This window comes from Argiope bruennichi, chromosome 5, assembly GCF_947563725.1.
Source record: "Argiope bruennichi chromosome 5, qqArgBrue1.1, whole genome shotgun sequence".
In the NCBI taxonomy this organism is placed as follows: Eukaryota; Metazoa; Arthropoda; class Arachnida; order Araneae; family Araneidae; genus Argiope; species Argiope bruennichi.
Window position 1 is genome coordinate 56,223,674 of NC_079155.1, and position 15,909 is coordinate 56,239,582.

Sequence of the window (15,909 nt, forward strand, 5' to 3'; positions counted from 1 at the left end):
TATTCCCCCACCAAGATATAGCATAGAAATAATTCATTTCCGTGCCAAGCAGAATGAGCTTTTTCCTGAAAAGATTCTGATTAAATCCATTAATCTTAAACGAGCGTGCTGATGGCTCTTTCACGTCAAGATTTCTAACGGCTGTAAATGGACAACATTTCTTTGGCTCGTAAATATTGTCTGCCTGACTCTCTGGGAGGCGAAAGCGTTACTTTAAAAACCAGCCATTCATTCTTTACTCCATCATTGTTCGAAGACAAGGGAACAAATGAGAAGCCATAAAAGTTCGAAGAGTATTTTGTCAATGCCTAAAGAACGAATTTGATGACTTGTTCGAGGTTTAAAAATTAAAAATTCGGCACTTCAAATCACGCTGGTCTGTAAAGATTTGTAAATGAGTGTTGGGATTTGTCTTTATAATATGGATTTTAATTTTTCAGAAAGTATTTAACTTTTATGCTAAAACACTTAAAAAATAAGTCATATCTCACTAACTTCTGAAATAATCAGCATGGGATCTTTAACAAACTAAGCGTGAACACCGAAATAATAGCTCGATTGTATTCACCGAGTTCTGGGTTTTGTTTTGTTTTGATTAGTTATATTTACGTCCTGTTTTAAAGCAAAACTAGGGTTATTTTGGGACGGTCCTCGTCATTTTGAACTACGGTCAGATGACGAAGGCGACATCTGAGCTGGCACCTGTCTCCAAACTTCCACACCACACCAGCCGGAGGACGTTTGACCCTGACGAATTTAACATGCACCAGACCCGCTTACACGACGGTTCTTCGGTATATTCGGTCTCGAACCTGAAACTCTCCGGCTCCGAAGTCGAGACCTTACCACCAGACCACCGCGACCTTACCAAATTCTGTGAGAATTCCGATAAATTCCCTCCATCTGGTCATTTGAAAATTTCAATATCGTACGGTAAACATAATTTGACCCCCCCGACCTGCAACTATGGTACATGGATTAAAATGACTGACCGGACTGCCACGACAGCACTGGTGGGAAGTATGGTTGAATCTTAAGGAGCTTCACTGGCTTTGACACAACTCTTCCCGTGGGCAGCAAGTCCCTTCATAACTAAGAGGTAATCGACTCCTACAATTTCTGTACCCACCCGGGTGGCAAGAACCAACCGCTACACCGGAAGATTCTCATCCTAATATCTGAATGCGCCCCCACTCCTCAGTGGAAAAATATTGTAAGGTAAATAAGAGCACGATGATGGATAGTTTTACGGTTTTTTTTAAAGAGACAATATTTTTAACGATTTCCTAGACGCGATATGTTATAATCAAAAGATGGTGGATGGATACTCTTAAATCGCTTCTAAACGCGAGTGATTCCAAATTTCTCTCAATACACTTAAAACTGATTTCTAATTCGTAAGATTTAATGCTAACAAATCTATTTTAAAATTACCTCCCAAAAATAGAAATAATTTTTTATATTATTTTTGTTAATAACAAGCCTTCTTCAGCGACTAGATGTTCGACTATGGCATTTATAGCCATAATTTAGTAATGCCTACCAACTTTGATGAATATCAGTTTATCACAATAAATGGAACTACTACTTCAAATTACACTTGCTCAAAAATATAGACCATTCGTATTTCAAAGTGGCGAAATTAATTAGAGATTGAATGATCAAAAGTGGTCCAGTTGTTGAAGCTGGAGGCTCTAACAAAGTTTCATTTTGCAATATCTCTAGAAAATAGAACACACTGAAGGAGTGGGGTTTAATGGTCTAGTAAACATTGACGAAGTACATGGATGTTATGCACTTTCAACTGAAATAAAAGAAATGGCGAAATTTGTACAGCGGTTAGAGCTGGGAAGCTCTGTCGTATTTTTCTTATAAAGCAGAATATATTCATTAGTAGTGTGTTTTAATACTTCTACCTAAAATAGGAAGTTAATGTGTGAGAGACGACCACCAATGACATGTTTAGATATCATGATCTTTTATATAAGATAAATTTGACGAATTCTGACCAAAATTAGGGATGGAGGACTGATTCTATGGTTTTTCCTAATTATTTTAAGTATATATTCAGTTGGCTCTTAAAAATGTATATGCAATGAAAGTTTTCTTAAAGTACCTAACAATAATATACTCAATTATTACTCAAAGAAGATCGATTTGGAGAGATTTTTTAATTCACTTAATAACACTTAACAGAATATTTCCACCAACAGCAAATGAAGTAGCTAAGGGCGTGGATACAATGGAAAAATAATTCACTTTCTTTTCAAACAAAATGAGGCTTTCCCACAAAAGATTTTGATTAAATCCATCAATCTTAAAAGATTGTGTTGATAGTTCTTTCAAGACAAGTTCTCTAAACGACAGTAACTGAGCAATATTTTTTGGACTGGCAAATATTTGCCGTCTAATTTTGCAGGAAGCGAAAGGATTAATTTAAAACTAACCATACATTGTTCGCAGACATGAGAACAAATGAGACCAATAAAGTCAGGAGAGTATTTTGTCAATAGTTAAAGAACAATTCCAGTGACTTGCATGGTTCTAAATATCCATGAGGCTGAATAGTTTTGTTACGAACTGTAACTGTATACAAATATCGGATGTTGTTAAATTGTTTCGTAAAATATAAAATGTTTGCCTTTCCTGTATTCAAAATTATTATTTTTGCGATGTTTTGAAACTTATTTTAAAAATATCTTTCGAATTTTAACAGTAATTTCAACTATGCTGGATTCTGTTATATACTTTTCTGATCAAACTTTGTGAGAGAAAGGAAAGGAAATTGATATATAATATAAATAGCAAAGTATTTGTTAATGTTAGTTTATTTGTAGAGCATTTCTCAAATTCTAATAAAAACAATTCACAAATTTAAAGCATTACATTTTTTAAATTTAATTTTGTAATATGTTTACAGCGTTTCTTGTCCTTTTATATTTTTAGACGTACCTACATATTTTTGAATAACTTTCATTTCAGAAGTTATGGATATGGAAGTTTCTTTTTTATTAACCTTTTGTTTTTAATACTATAAAAGGGTTTCTAAATTTGGATTTGAGCATCATAATTTTGAAATGTGCTTAAGTAACATGGAGAACACCTGAACACCAGACAACATTTATAAGATCATATAACAAGGAAATTGAATTTTCACGATCCTTAGATTCCTTAGTACAAAACTATTATGGCCCTTTAAGGTGTAAAAGGAGAGAACAAAAGAAAGAAATGACCCAAATGGGAAAAGAAAACATTTTTAGATGTCTGCAAGAGGCTAAAAGAAACAGATGGATAATGTACTGAACGTGTAAGCAATCTGCTATTACTACGCGGTAAATACCACGTTTTTCTATGTTATTATGCTTTTTATTTTGTCTCCAACAATGCTCATTATTTCAGTCTTTATCATCATTCTCTTTAAGTATAGATGGAATGGTTTTGAATGATTCTTACAAAGTAATAACGCACTTTCGTAATTTCTCTATGGAGTTTTTTGCCAGACATCCTTGTAAAAATAAAACCAGAATGTTCTCTATATATCCTAAGTAATCCTTTTATTAATTCAATATATCTGAGAGGAGACAATACTCGATCATTAATATTTTTGACACATTTTGTTTTTTTGAAAAAAATTGTTTTGCATAAAATTTATGCATGATGTTTGAAATAAAATGTCTTTTCTTTTTATATAAAGATTTCTTTTCATTTCTATAAGAAATTCAACATTTAAAAAAAAGAATTCCTTATATTATATAATATATCGAGGTTATATTCTATCGAGATGTCTGTAAGAAGCGAAAAGGAAGAAGCGGAATAAATGATTTTGTTTATAATTTGGTAGTTAAAGGTAATAAATAAATAGCCGCAGGAAATTCAATCACAAGTTCTCTATTACTGGAATATTCTAGAAGCTATTGTTTATGTGGTAAAATTCAATAAATACAATGCAGTTTTGCTTTAAAATTATTTTCTAATGTTTACAACATATTTACATATTCCGTGAAGAATACATTTTTTACGAAAGCAGTTGAAGTCGTTGTGTGGTTATAAAGTAAACAAAAGGTTGTTGAAAAATAAGCAGAAGTTGCCTATTACAAAAGGGCGATAATTAAATAGAAAAACAAAGTTTATAAACACCAAACGATATTTTTGTGTTTTTTTTTATGGTGAGAGATTAATTAATTAAAAGTTAAATAGCAAACGATAAATTAATAGCGCCATCTGAAGGTAACCTTATTTCATAGAAACGCCGAAAAAGTAGATTATCTGTTTTTCTTTTCTTGCTCTAGATGATGGCATTATATTGAAGCTAAATAGAATGAAAAGAAAAAAAAAACCGTAACTACCAAAATCGGTTGATAAAATGAAAAAAAAAGCGAAATCATGCTTATTATTGTGATTTCATTTATGTCATAGTTTTATTTTTCGCATCGTTAATACTGAAATAGAAAAGTCAAAAGAAGTGTCAAGAAAAGAACGTAATTGATTTATAGTTAATACGTTGAATGTTAATACTTTACATATTAATATTTTGTCAGATATTAATGTGTAATAAAATAAAATTATTAAATTATTTATAACTGTTAAAAAGTTTTATGAAACTATTTTTAACAGAAAAAAAACTGATAATGAAAATGCCTTCATAAAAATCACCAAAAAAATATAACTATTAATCAAAAATATATTCTCCTATGATATACTACAGAATGGCCATAAAGTAACTTTCTCCGTTTGGAGGTGGCATCAGCAGCTAAAACTAATGAAAAGAATTGTATAGATATTATGAAAGGCACCGGAAGACAGATTCCATGATTTTGTCTTTTACACTAGTGTCTCCAGTAACAGATACTTTTGGCACTGTTGCCATGAACAAGATAGAAAATTTGTACCATCTAGATAGATTATGTAAACTTCCCATGCTTACGGGACAACATCGATATCATGAAAAACATTGCATTCAATCAACAGTTGTTCTTTGATTGACTGTTGACTTGTTCATAATATGTGCGATATCTTCAAGATGTTCTATATTTTACATACCGTACAATACTGAAAAGAAGATGTGATAATATTGTTGGTCATTTTGAGTTAACAGAAAGCCGATCTTAACTCAATATGCTTTATTCGTAAAGCTGTTTTACACTATACGAATACTCATAGTGATGGTTAAGTCTGTTTTTCACTCTCGATTATTAAATTCTCCGACTAATGCTTATCTCTGATTTTTTTTGCATCTTCTGACTGAATGAAGTTCTTGACACGGCAAGACCGTTCATAATATAATAATTTTATTTAATTAGCCAAGTATTGAATTAAGTTCAGCTATAAAAACGCTGAATAAAGCAGTTTGCTGAAACTTTCGCAAAACGATAGGTTTCCATTTGAGTTGTTGCCATTCTGTAACTAAGTAATAAGAGCGATTCTTGTGCCACATACGTTATAGCGTTTTATAAATATATATAGAAGTTGCTGCAGCTTTTAGAGAATTTTAAAAAGGGAATAATTTATATGAAGATATAATATCTACTGCATCACAGAGAAGTATTATTAAAAAAAACTTGTGGAAATTTTATTCTAAGAAGTTTTGAATTTGAGATGAAAGAGGGTGAAGAGTGGTGTCAGACGATGAAATAACAGAAGTTATTACAAACCTTCAAAGCGATATTTTATGAGCAGTAGAGAACTTCATACCTTGGATGGAATATTTTGTTCACAGAGAAAGTCTATTTTCGGTTCCATCTGCACCAAATTGTTTCCGCATCGGAATTTTTTCTGAAATTCGTCTTCTTATGACTCACTCTATCTGTATATTTCAATCTGTGGTTTCATTCTATTCATTCATTTAGCTGTAGAAGCCTTCAAATAGAAAATTATTACTCTAAGCATAAAATTGAGTTGTTAACTCTAATCTAGTTTAAACAATCAGATATTTTACTATCTAGTTAATACAAATAGTAAAATACCTCATCTGTCCAAACTATAACAATAAACAAACAAAGTATTGATATTTATTTACTTTATTTTTTCATATACGCAGTTTCTGAAGATAAATTGTTATTCTCATGAAATACAATCATTCAAGGAAGTCATGTGGGGTTTTAATAATATTAATTTCACTTTCCAGACTTCCTTGATTCTGTAACGTAAAGTTTTGGACTACTGCCTATCTCTTCGTGAATACGAAACGATCAAAACTTGATAAACAAATTATACTTTCTTATTTTAAATTTTGTATACAGTTCGTTTATGATAAATCTGTGTGTATTTATATAAATACAATAACTGATAATGCAACAAATTAGATAAAGGAATCTCATTTTTTTGTATTGACATTAACATTGTTGATGATACCAAATTTCGGAAGTAATAGGTCTAAGGGGAAAATAATATAATGCATTTTAAATTATTTTCATTTATGGGCGATGTTAATCATCAAACATTCACACTAATGCTTGAGTATACCAAAATGACAGAGAATTCTTCAGATGGCTTCCCGCGATAACATAAATATCTAGTGTTTTCATCTATTCTTCCAATATTTTAACATTCAATCATGACACGAATTTTTTATTATTTTAGCGTTCAATCATCGGACGAATCTTTCAGTATTTTAGCATTCAATCATGGCACGAATTTTTCATTATTTTAGCATTCAGTCATGGCACAAATCTTCCAATATTTTAGCATTCAATCATGGCACGAATCTGTCATTATTTTAGCATTCAATCATGGCACTAATCTTTCAGTATTTGAGCATTCAATCATGGCACGAATTTTTCATTATTTTAACATTCAGTCAGGGCACGAATCTTTCAATATTTTAACATTCAATCATGGTACGAATCTTTCATTATTTTAGCATTCAATCATGGCACGAATCTTTCAGTATTTTAGCATTCAATCATGGCACGAATCTTTCATTATTTTAGCATTCAATCATGGCACGAATCTTTCAATATTTCAACGCATTGCCTCAGAACAAATTAATACACAAGATTCTGATACTTATTAGGATACTCATTCCTGATTCAATGCACAAGAATCATGTGTTATGTAATGACATTGGATAGGGAATATCTAGTAACATCATTCTAAAATGTACCCATTAAATTGCTATCAATGAAATTCCATTGAAGAATAGTTAAACTATTGCATATAATGAGTCCATCCTGCTCCTAACAGAGCTGTTTAAAAATCTTTCATAGTTAAAATAACCCTCAGATGTATTCAGATAAAATCGACCATTCTAGATTAAAAAAAAGAATCTACAGTCCTTTGTCAGGTCAAAATCATTTCCTTTTCGGAGTAATTCGGAGTAATCATATAATCATAGAAGACCCCGTGACTCTTGGATTTTTTGTGTCACTTTTTCACTGTTTATTCTTTTCATTCATTCAATGCCTGTTTGGTGTCTGGGAACTCTTCATTATCTTGCTATCGGATTGTAGGAAAATGGAAGCAACGAATTACGCAGTTACAGATATCATTCTATATTTTCATTTTGTTTGTGCATTCATTAGAGTGAATCAGATGTATTAATATATCTTAAGGAATTTAATTTTCTTTCAAGTCCAGATCATATTTTAATTATTTTTTGTTGAACAGAATTAATCTAATATACGATATAAAATCTGATTCACACTATGGAGTGGTGCATTTGCGCGGTAATGCAGAGTTTTGTGATACAAATAAATATTGGCAAAATTTTAAGTTATTTATCTCAAAATTTAACTATTAAATTATTTTAAAATTAAATTAATAAATTTATAAATATTTTTATTAAATTTTAAATTATTTATAAATTTATTACAAAATTATTTCTTAATTGTCTTGTCAAATTTGTTGGCAGGATGTGAGTAAGTCTTTTTAGATATTGTATTTTTTGTGATGTACATTTATTGTGCAATGAATTTCTCTTTTACCGTATATATAAAAAGCAATTTCTGAAATCATAATAAAAAAGAAAACCGATATGGAGATTTTTATGAATCACTACAGTTTACATTCTGAATCATAAAGTGTTTGAATCATAAGGTAAAGAGTGAATTCTGCTTGTTAAATTGGAAACAAGATAAGAAAAAAAAGTGATGAGCTACATGGATGAAATTTAGATGTAGTGCAATAACAAAATAGCAGCTTTTTATCAAGTATTTTTTATCATTCCAGGAAGTGGCTGTTTGTCTGTTTTTCCATACGTATGTAAATAAAAACGATAAATAAAAAAATTCAGTCATGCATCTAATTTGTGTAGTTTCATAATGTAGCATTCTAAATTGTTATCAAATATTAAACGAAATTCCTGAGCTGGGTGACTGTCTGTCTACATATTTATGCTTATGCTGTTAAGCATGACAAATTAACCAACAGGAGTGAATACGCCAAAATTTTCCCTCATACTGTCTGATAAATTTGTCAAGCAAGAGAACATTTTGCATGATACTGCCGTACAATAGTTATGAAATATTAAATTTTGGCGAAAGTTTGGCATTTTTACTGAATTTATCGTGCCATTATTGGCGAGTTTTTTTAGTGAATAATCCCTGGCATACTGTTAATAGTATTCAAAAATCGAATTTATGCTTTAGACATGTTTTTCTCAGTCGATTGAAACTAAGATTTGATATAAAACTGCACTTGTAATCACAAAATCTGATATTTAATTTGATATATTTTAGTCATTGCATGTTTGAACTATCACGTTTACGTTTACATGTTTCTGAAAGTACAGACCAACAGACAGTCAAACCGTTTTTGGCTTTGGCTCAATATTTGACAGGTGTCTTCACCATAGATATTAAATCTGCTTACCGAATCTTATCTATCTAGCTCTCTTTGTTTCGTAGTTATCGTGTTAACTTATATTTGAATAGCCGGATTTTCTCAGTACAGACTTTTCTCAAAATTTGATGTAATCTTAAAATCTGGTTTAAAGACCGTATACCGAATTTCAACTGTCTAATTCAAAGCGTTTTATAGTTATTTCTGCCACAGATGGACATTTTTCAAAAATGTGTTTTCGAACTTAGGGATGTTTAAAACGTAAAGATTCGTCAAAATCTCGAGTTCGAATTTTTTGACGATTACTATACTTTCTCTACACTACATACACCAGAAAGTAAAAAGGCAAAAAATTTAGAGGAAGGAATTATCGTACAATTAAAAAAAATTATCATCGGAGGGCAATTCATGTTTGGGAATGGGAAGTCACAAGAAAAGAAAGAGGAGTTTTGTTGATAGAAGTGATGGTGGTATTACTGTAAATGCTGACTAGTTATATCTTTTTCTAAATGGGTAAGTTTATACTGCGATTATAGTTATTTTGTAATTAATCTAATATTCATTTTATTATTGGCATTCGGGCTATCATTGGAAAACCAAATATCAGAGTGAGATGACTTCTGAATGAATCCCTCCAATACATAGACAGATAACATTCAAACACACTTAGAATAAAAAAAACTAATATATTATCTTAACCCTTTCTAGGGCCGTGGGAAGTATGCTTTCCACCAAATTTATCAATCTTCGTATGAATTTATGTAGGTTGGCATAAATTCTGACAAATTTTTTTAGAAAGACAGAAACTTAGGTGCTTTAGTTCTTTATTTTACACAAAATGATGTATCTTGATTTGTTACTTAATTATTAATTAACCAAATTAATTAATTAATTAATTAATCAAATTAAATTTATCTAATAAGCTAAATGAATCCCTTTTCTTATTCTAATTTCAAGCCTGAAAATATTTTAACATAATATGACTAGAAAAAGTGGCCCTTTAAAGGGTTAAAATTACATTCTCATATCAAATTTTGCAACTAATCGGTGAGTATGAAGAGGTCCAAAATGCGTCTTAATTTTCTACAAATGCCTCTAAATATATTCTCTACTTCTCTTCTCTACTATATCTCTACTTCTCCTTAATAAAGAACTAATCACATTATTTATGTATTATGTATAACATTATTTACGTAAATCATACAATTAGCAAATGGCAAATTGTATTGCAATACTTATGTTAATTTTTCATAAAAAAATCTCCTAAATATTAAATAATTGACGATATATTATTTTTGTATAAGCATTTTTGAAGCCTTTCTTTCTTTATAAGGTTTATCTTTTAGAAATGAATAACTTAAGTATGTTATTTTTAATTCGTTAAGAGGACAATTTCATTAATGAAACATGATTTTTTTTGGAAAGTTACTTAGGGAAAAAAATGTTGAGAATTCATTTGTGAATTATTTTTTTCATTTAATACTTATATTTATTTACGAAGAATCATGTAATTTATATATTTAAAACCAATCTATTGTGCAATAAAGGATTAATTCAGAAAAAAACTATGAATGTCTTATTAACTTGATATAAAAAATATTGTCTCATTATATAATAATTTTAATTTGCTTACTAAAAGCAGGAACATGTAATTAAAAACATCATTAATGTATTAGTAAGCTAAAATGCTATTAAAAGGTTTTTATGTCTATAATATTAATTTGATTAGAGAGATTTGGCTTCAATATGAAGATATTTGGAACAATTAATAGATAAATGTAAATGCAATGTATTGTTTTTCATTAACATATTATTTTTCTAATGTTTGATAAATTAGCTTTAGAAGTTTTTTTCGTAAAGAAACATTACTATTCACTAATTTTTATTAATGAGGTGACTAATGAGCCAAACGATTTTTTCTCTCTCCTTAATTTTCACAGTTTTCAAGTTTATGCAATTGCAAGTAATCCGTTTTTTTTTTTAATTTGTTACAAGAAAACTTTTTTATACAAATTGCCATTGCATTTATTTTTCGTAATATTTATTTTTTGTACAGAAAATATTATAAGCATTGATTGATTAAAAAAATTACTATAACAACCTCTGTAAGTTTTTCAATAAAATTGGAGCGAGTTAAAGAAGCATAAAATAATGATATATTGATTATTTTCTTATTGTTACCCATCTTTCTTTATTGCAAATTCATCTCAAGAATGTGTTATTTCTCTTAGAAAGATGTATAAAAATAATTTACATTCAATATTTCTCGGTATATATTTAAGAAAAATATTGCTTCTCTCTGACGAATTTAGTAAATATTTTATACAATCTACAAATATTGGAAAAAGTCTATACGACAAATTTTAGAGATTTAGTACGTTGTGTGCTTGAAAAATCCTACACATTAATATTTAAATAAATTAAAATACACACGCACGCACACCCATAGTTCTTTTATACATACAAAAATGTACATTTTTATATATGCTCACATACAAAAATTTTTTTTTCAGATACAGAGAGGTTCAAAACATCGAGATTTATTAAAGTCACAATTAGACAATTTTTTACTTTCACATATATATAGTTTAGAGAAAATATAGTAATAGTCAAAAAATACGAAGTCGAGATTTTGACGAGTCTCCACGTTTTAGATACACATTAAACGTGGAATTAACAAACACATTCTTGTTATAAAAACACACAATAAAACACATCTTTGGTATTATAAATACACATAATAAAACACATTTTTGGTATTATAAATACACATTTTTGTTATAAAAACACATTTTTGGAAAATTTCCGTTTATCTATCTGTGACAAAGATAACTGAAAAATGCTTTGAGCTAGGACGAAGAAATTTGTTATACAGGCTTAAAATCAAATTTGTAGATATATATTAAATTTTGAACAAAATCCAATCAGAAGAAATTTGTCCATCCGTCTGTTCGAATATAAATTAGCACAATAACTACGAAACGAAAAGAGCTACATAGATGAACTTCAATATCCTATATATATTGAATATTCAATAAGCCCTTTATGCATTCAAACAGAAATGGAACTTATAGAAATAGACAATAGCCAATAAATTCTTTTAGTATAGAAGCCTAGTAAAGAATAGAATTGTGTAGAAGCCTATCAAATACAGTCTATATAGAATTAGTATAGACGTCTATCCCATTTTGAGCGAAATACAAGGGCTGACTGTTTATTAACCTGTAATTTCAGAAGCATGAAAACGCGATAATTCAAAACGCAATGACTTAAATACATCAAATTTGGTACTGATTTGATAACATTAAGTGTAGTTTGATGCAAATTTTGAATACAAATTTGAAAATAATCGTGATAAATACTTTAAACGTATCAAAATAAAGAATTATGAGGAAAAAAAAAAGAATTCTATTGGCTTTAAAATTAAAGGAAATAAGATAGACGTTGAAAGCAAAGTGAATTTTCATTGTCTTCGTTGTACAAATACAGAATAACTGGGAAACATAAATATCATTAAAGAAAGGAATAAAAGCAAGCTTTCATAATCCAGAGTGAATATACAAAGTCCATTCATGTATTTATTCAAACAGAAATGAAACTTCTAGAAATAGACAATAGCAAATTAATTCTTTTCTTTTGAATGTCATGAATATATTAGTTGAACAATATTATTTACTTTAGTAAATATTTTCCCAAGTTTTCAAAACAGTCTTTAGATGTAAAAAAAAAATAATATTTTATATTCCTTTTTGCTCAATTTGACTTTTTTTATGTTTCTAAATCTCATGTTTGATGAGATAGAATTTTGAATAGATTTTCTAATCATTTCTTTTTCTGATGTGGTAGAACTCTGAAATATTGACATACAGTTCGTTTCAGCATTCTGAGACCACCACTTTTCGACAATTCTATCTCATTAAGGAGTGAAACGTGGAAGGATGTGCGAATTTCCGGAATTAATTTTATTGTTAAATGTAAACATCTCGTCCTTTAATCTTTCGTTTCATTAGTATTTTGTCGAATTAAACTCATCCTAATGCATGAGCAAAAGCGCGGAGGATTTTAGAATCCGTTGCCAAACAATTTATATTTGCGATGAAATTATTTGCGTATTTTAATTTCAATCATTCGAATTAACTTAATTAAAATTAATTAATTTAATTCGAATTAATTAAAAATTTATCATATATAAAAAATATCGTTTGGTAATGAATTTGAGAAAACAATTGTTGACTTGACGATTATATTAAGGAATTCTAAATTATGCAAAAGATTGAAATGTGTAAAATATTTGTTAACAAAAGAAAAAATTTCATTAATATACTAAAAAGAAAAAAAAATTAATAAAAATCTTTAAAACTTGAGATACTGAAATAAATAGATACAGATATTAATGCATTAAGAATAAGAAAGAAAATATCCAAATATTAATTGTAATTTAAAATGTATTATAAATGTGATTAAATTTCCAGGTTATTTAAAACATTTTTCTCTTACTTTTGCACAATTTCTGACAAAAAAAATTATACTTGTTTGTTAATTAAATTACTTTCTATTATTTGGTTGATTAATTATTTGTAATTTAGTTGTTGTGTTATTAATTATTTGTAATAGTTGATCCATATTTCGATTAATTATTTGTATTAGTTGATCCATATTTCGATTAATTATTTGTAATAGTTGATCCATATTTCGATTAATTATTTGTATTAGTTGATCCATATTTCGATTAATTATTTGTATTAGTTGATCCATATTTCGATTAATTACTTGTATTAGTTGATCCATATTTCGATTAATTATTTGTATTAGTTGATCCATATTTCGATTAATTATTTGTATTAGTTGATCCATATTTCGCTATACTGTACCGATTTATTTGTAATAAGGTCGGTGACTAAGTTGAAAAGTCTATTTTTTGTGAAACTGTGAATATTTTTATTTAATATTTTTAATGTTTGAACTGGTTTTTTATAAAACCCTCCGTATTTTTTTTTTCTAAATCTATTTTTTGGGAAGTGGCACTGATTTTTATATTTGCATTTGTGTATGTTTTAATGCTGTTTTATATCTTTAGATGCTCTATTCTCAATACAGAATATAATAGAATTTTCTAACAAAAAATCTCATAAATTAAAATTTAATGCAAATTTTTTGTTTAAATTTGGTATAATAATTTCTCAATATGTTCTGTAGTTCCTGAACTGGAGTATAAATAATCTATTTATTTAGAAATATTTTATTGTTGCTTTATTACTTCACAATGTGAAAAAAAAAATGGAAACTTTCGTGTTATTTATCAGTCGAAAGCCAATATTTAACGAATAGATAGAAATAAACCTTATTTTTTTAGTTCAGGAACTAGATAATATATTCGTTAAGTTATTTGAAAATTTTAAGCACATTAAATAAATCTCTCAACTAGATGATTTTTGGTTTGTATGATTTTTTAGCCAAAAAAAGACCCTTTTTTCTAATTTTCAAAATACCTTTTGGCATTTCATTGGTATATTTTGATTTTATAGATGTCTTTTCAATCTTTTTTATGAAAATATTAAAAAATATAACAATTTTCAAACGTTTTTCAAAATTCGTCCCGAACGTGGTCCCATACCATAAATCAACTATAAAAATGGAATGTTTTTTTAATTAACGACTTTCTATACTTCAAATAATAATTATAATAAAGCGCAAAGGTTAACAATTGAAAAGGCAAAATGACCAATCCTTCAAACTAAAACATTCTGCAGAAAATTAGATTGTCATTTCGATAAAAGTAGAAAGACTTTTCATTTCTTTTTTAGGAGTGGTTATATTTTCCAAATTTAAAATCAAAGGATGAAATGAACAGCGGATCTATTGATCCTAATTATCCCAGATAAAAATGTAGTGGTTATTAAGACATCAGAGACCACACTAATTATAGGATGAAAGCTAATTATTGCTTTTAAGAAAAATTAATAACACCAGGAACAAAGATTTCGCTCTTTGATTTCTATCAGAGCTCATGTTACAAAAACGAACTTTTCTTAAAATGTACGCGAATTATATGGTCATTAGGGTTAACATCTCTGTTTTAATTAACTGTTGGATGTAAGTGGTCAAAAGAGGCGGAATGATTCAGTATAGATCTTCAAGGATAATCCGTAACGCAATTATTTATTCATATTTGTGACAAAGAACAGACTCAATAAAATCTGATGTGCTTAATATATATGTCAGAAATCGAATATCAAATCTAGGAAATCATGACGATAAAGGAACAATGTATTATTTATTCCCTAATTGTGATGAATTGTTCTGATGAATACGACATCATCAGTATATTGATTTAATTCTGAAACTAATTGCATATCTTAGAAGGACAAAACTGAATATGTTTAGATAACATATATCACGTGGCGCCGGGGTCACGTGACTTAATTCCATTGCAAATCTTTTTATAGATGAATGATGATTGATGCTGATATTGGCTCTGATTTCTTTTCAGATTAATGTGAAAATCACGTTTTTTACAATTTTATTTCCTTATTAAGGTATTAGATAAGATTAGGAGGGGATTTTTCAGCATCTATCATCATTATTTTTTTAATGTTTTAATATATCAAAATAATGTTTTTATGATGTTTTTTTTTTATTAATATAAGGATAAAACTATGAATAAAAATGAAATTATTTAAATAATTTTGTTGCTTTTGAAGAGAAAGCATATTTTGATGTAAATTTTAGTATTTATTTTCCAAAACTAAAATTATTACAGTTTTTCATTTTTCCTTGTAACATTACATGTACAATATATGTTGGATTGTAACTAACTATTATCTAAGAATTATAGTCAAAAATAAAATTTTTGTACGTAATATATGAAATTTGGATTTTTTTTCAGTATTTACAATAAAAAAATCATAAATCCACTTTTAGGGCATTCAACATTAGAACAATACTTCATTACGTTCTGCATAGCATAGCGAGTACTAATTATCAATTTCATTAAAATATCTCGATTATTTTTTGAGATATGGCGATACTCGTACAGTAAAATGATGAAAAAATTCGATATTCAGAAAATGCATTTAAAATTTTATAAATGCTTATAAATAAGCATCACTTACATGTCAATAGTTTGCTATA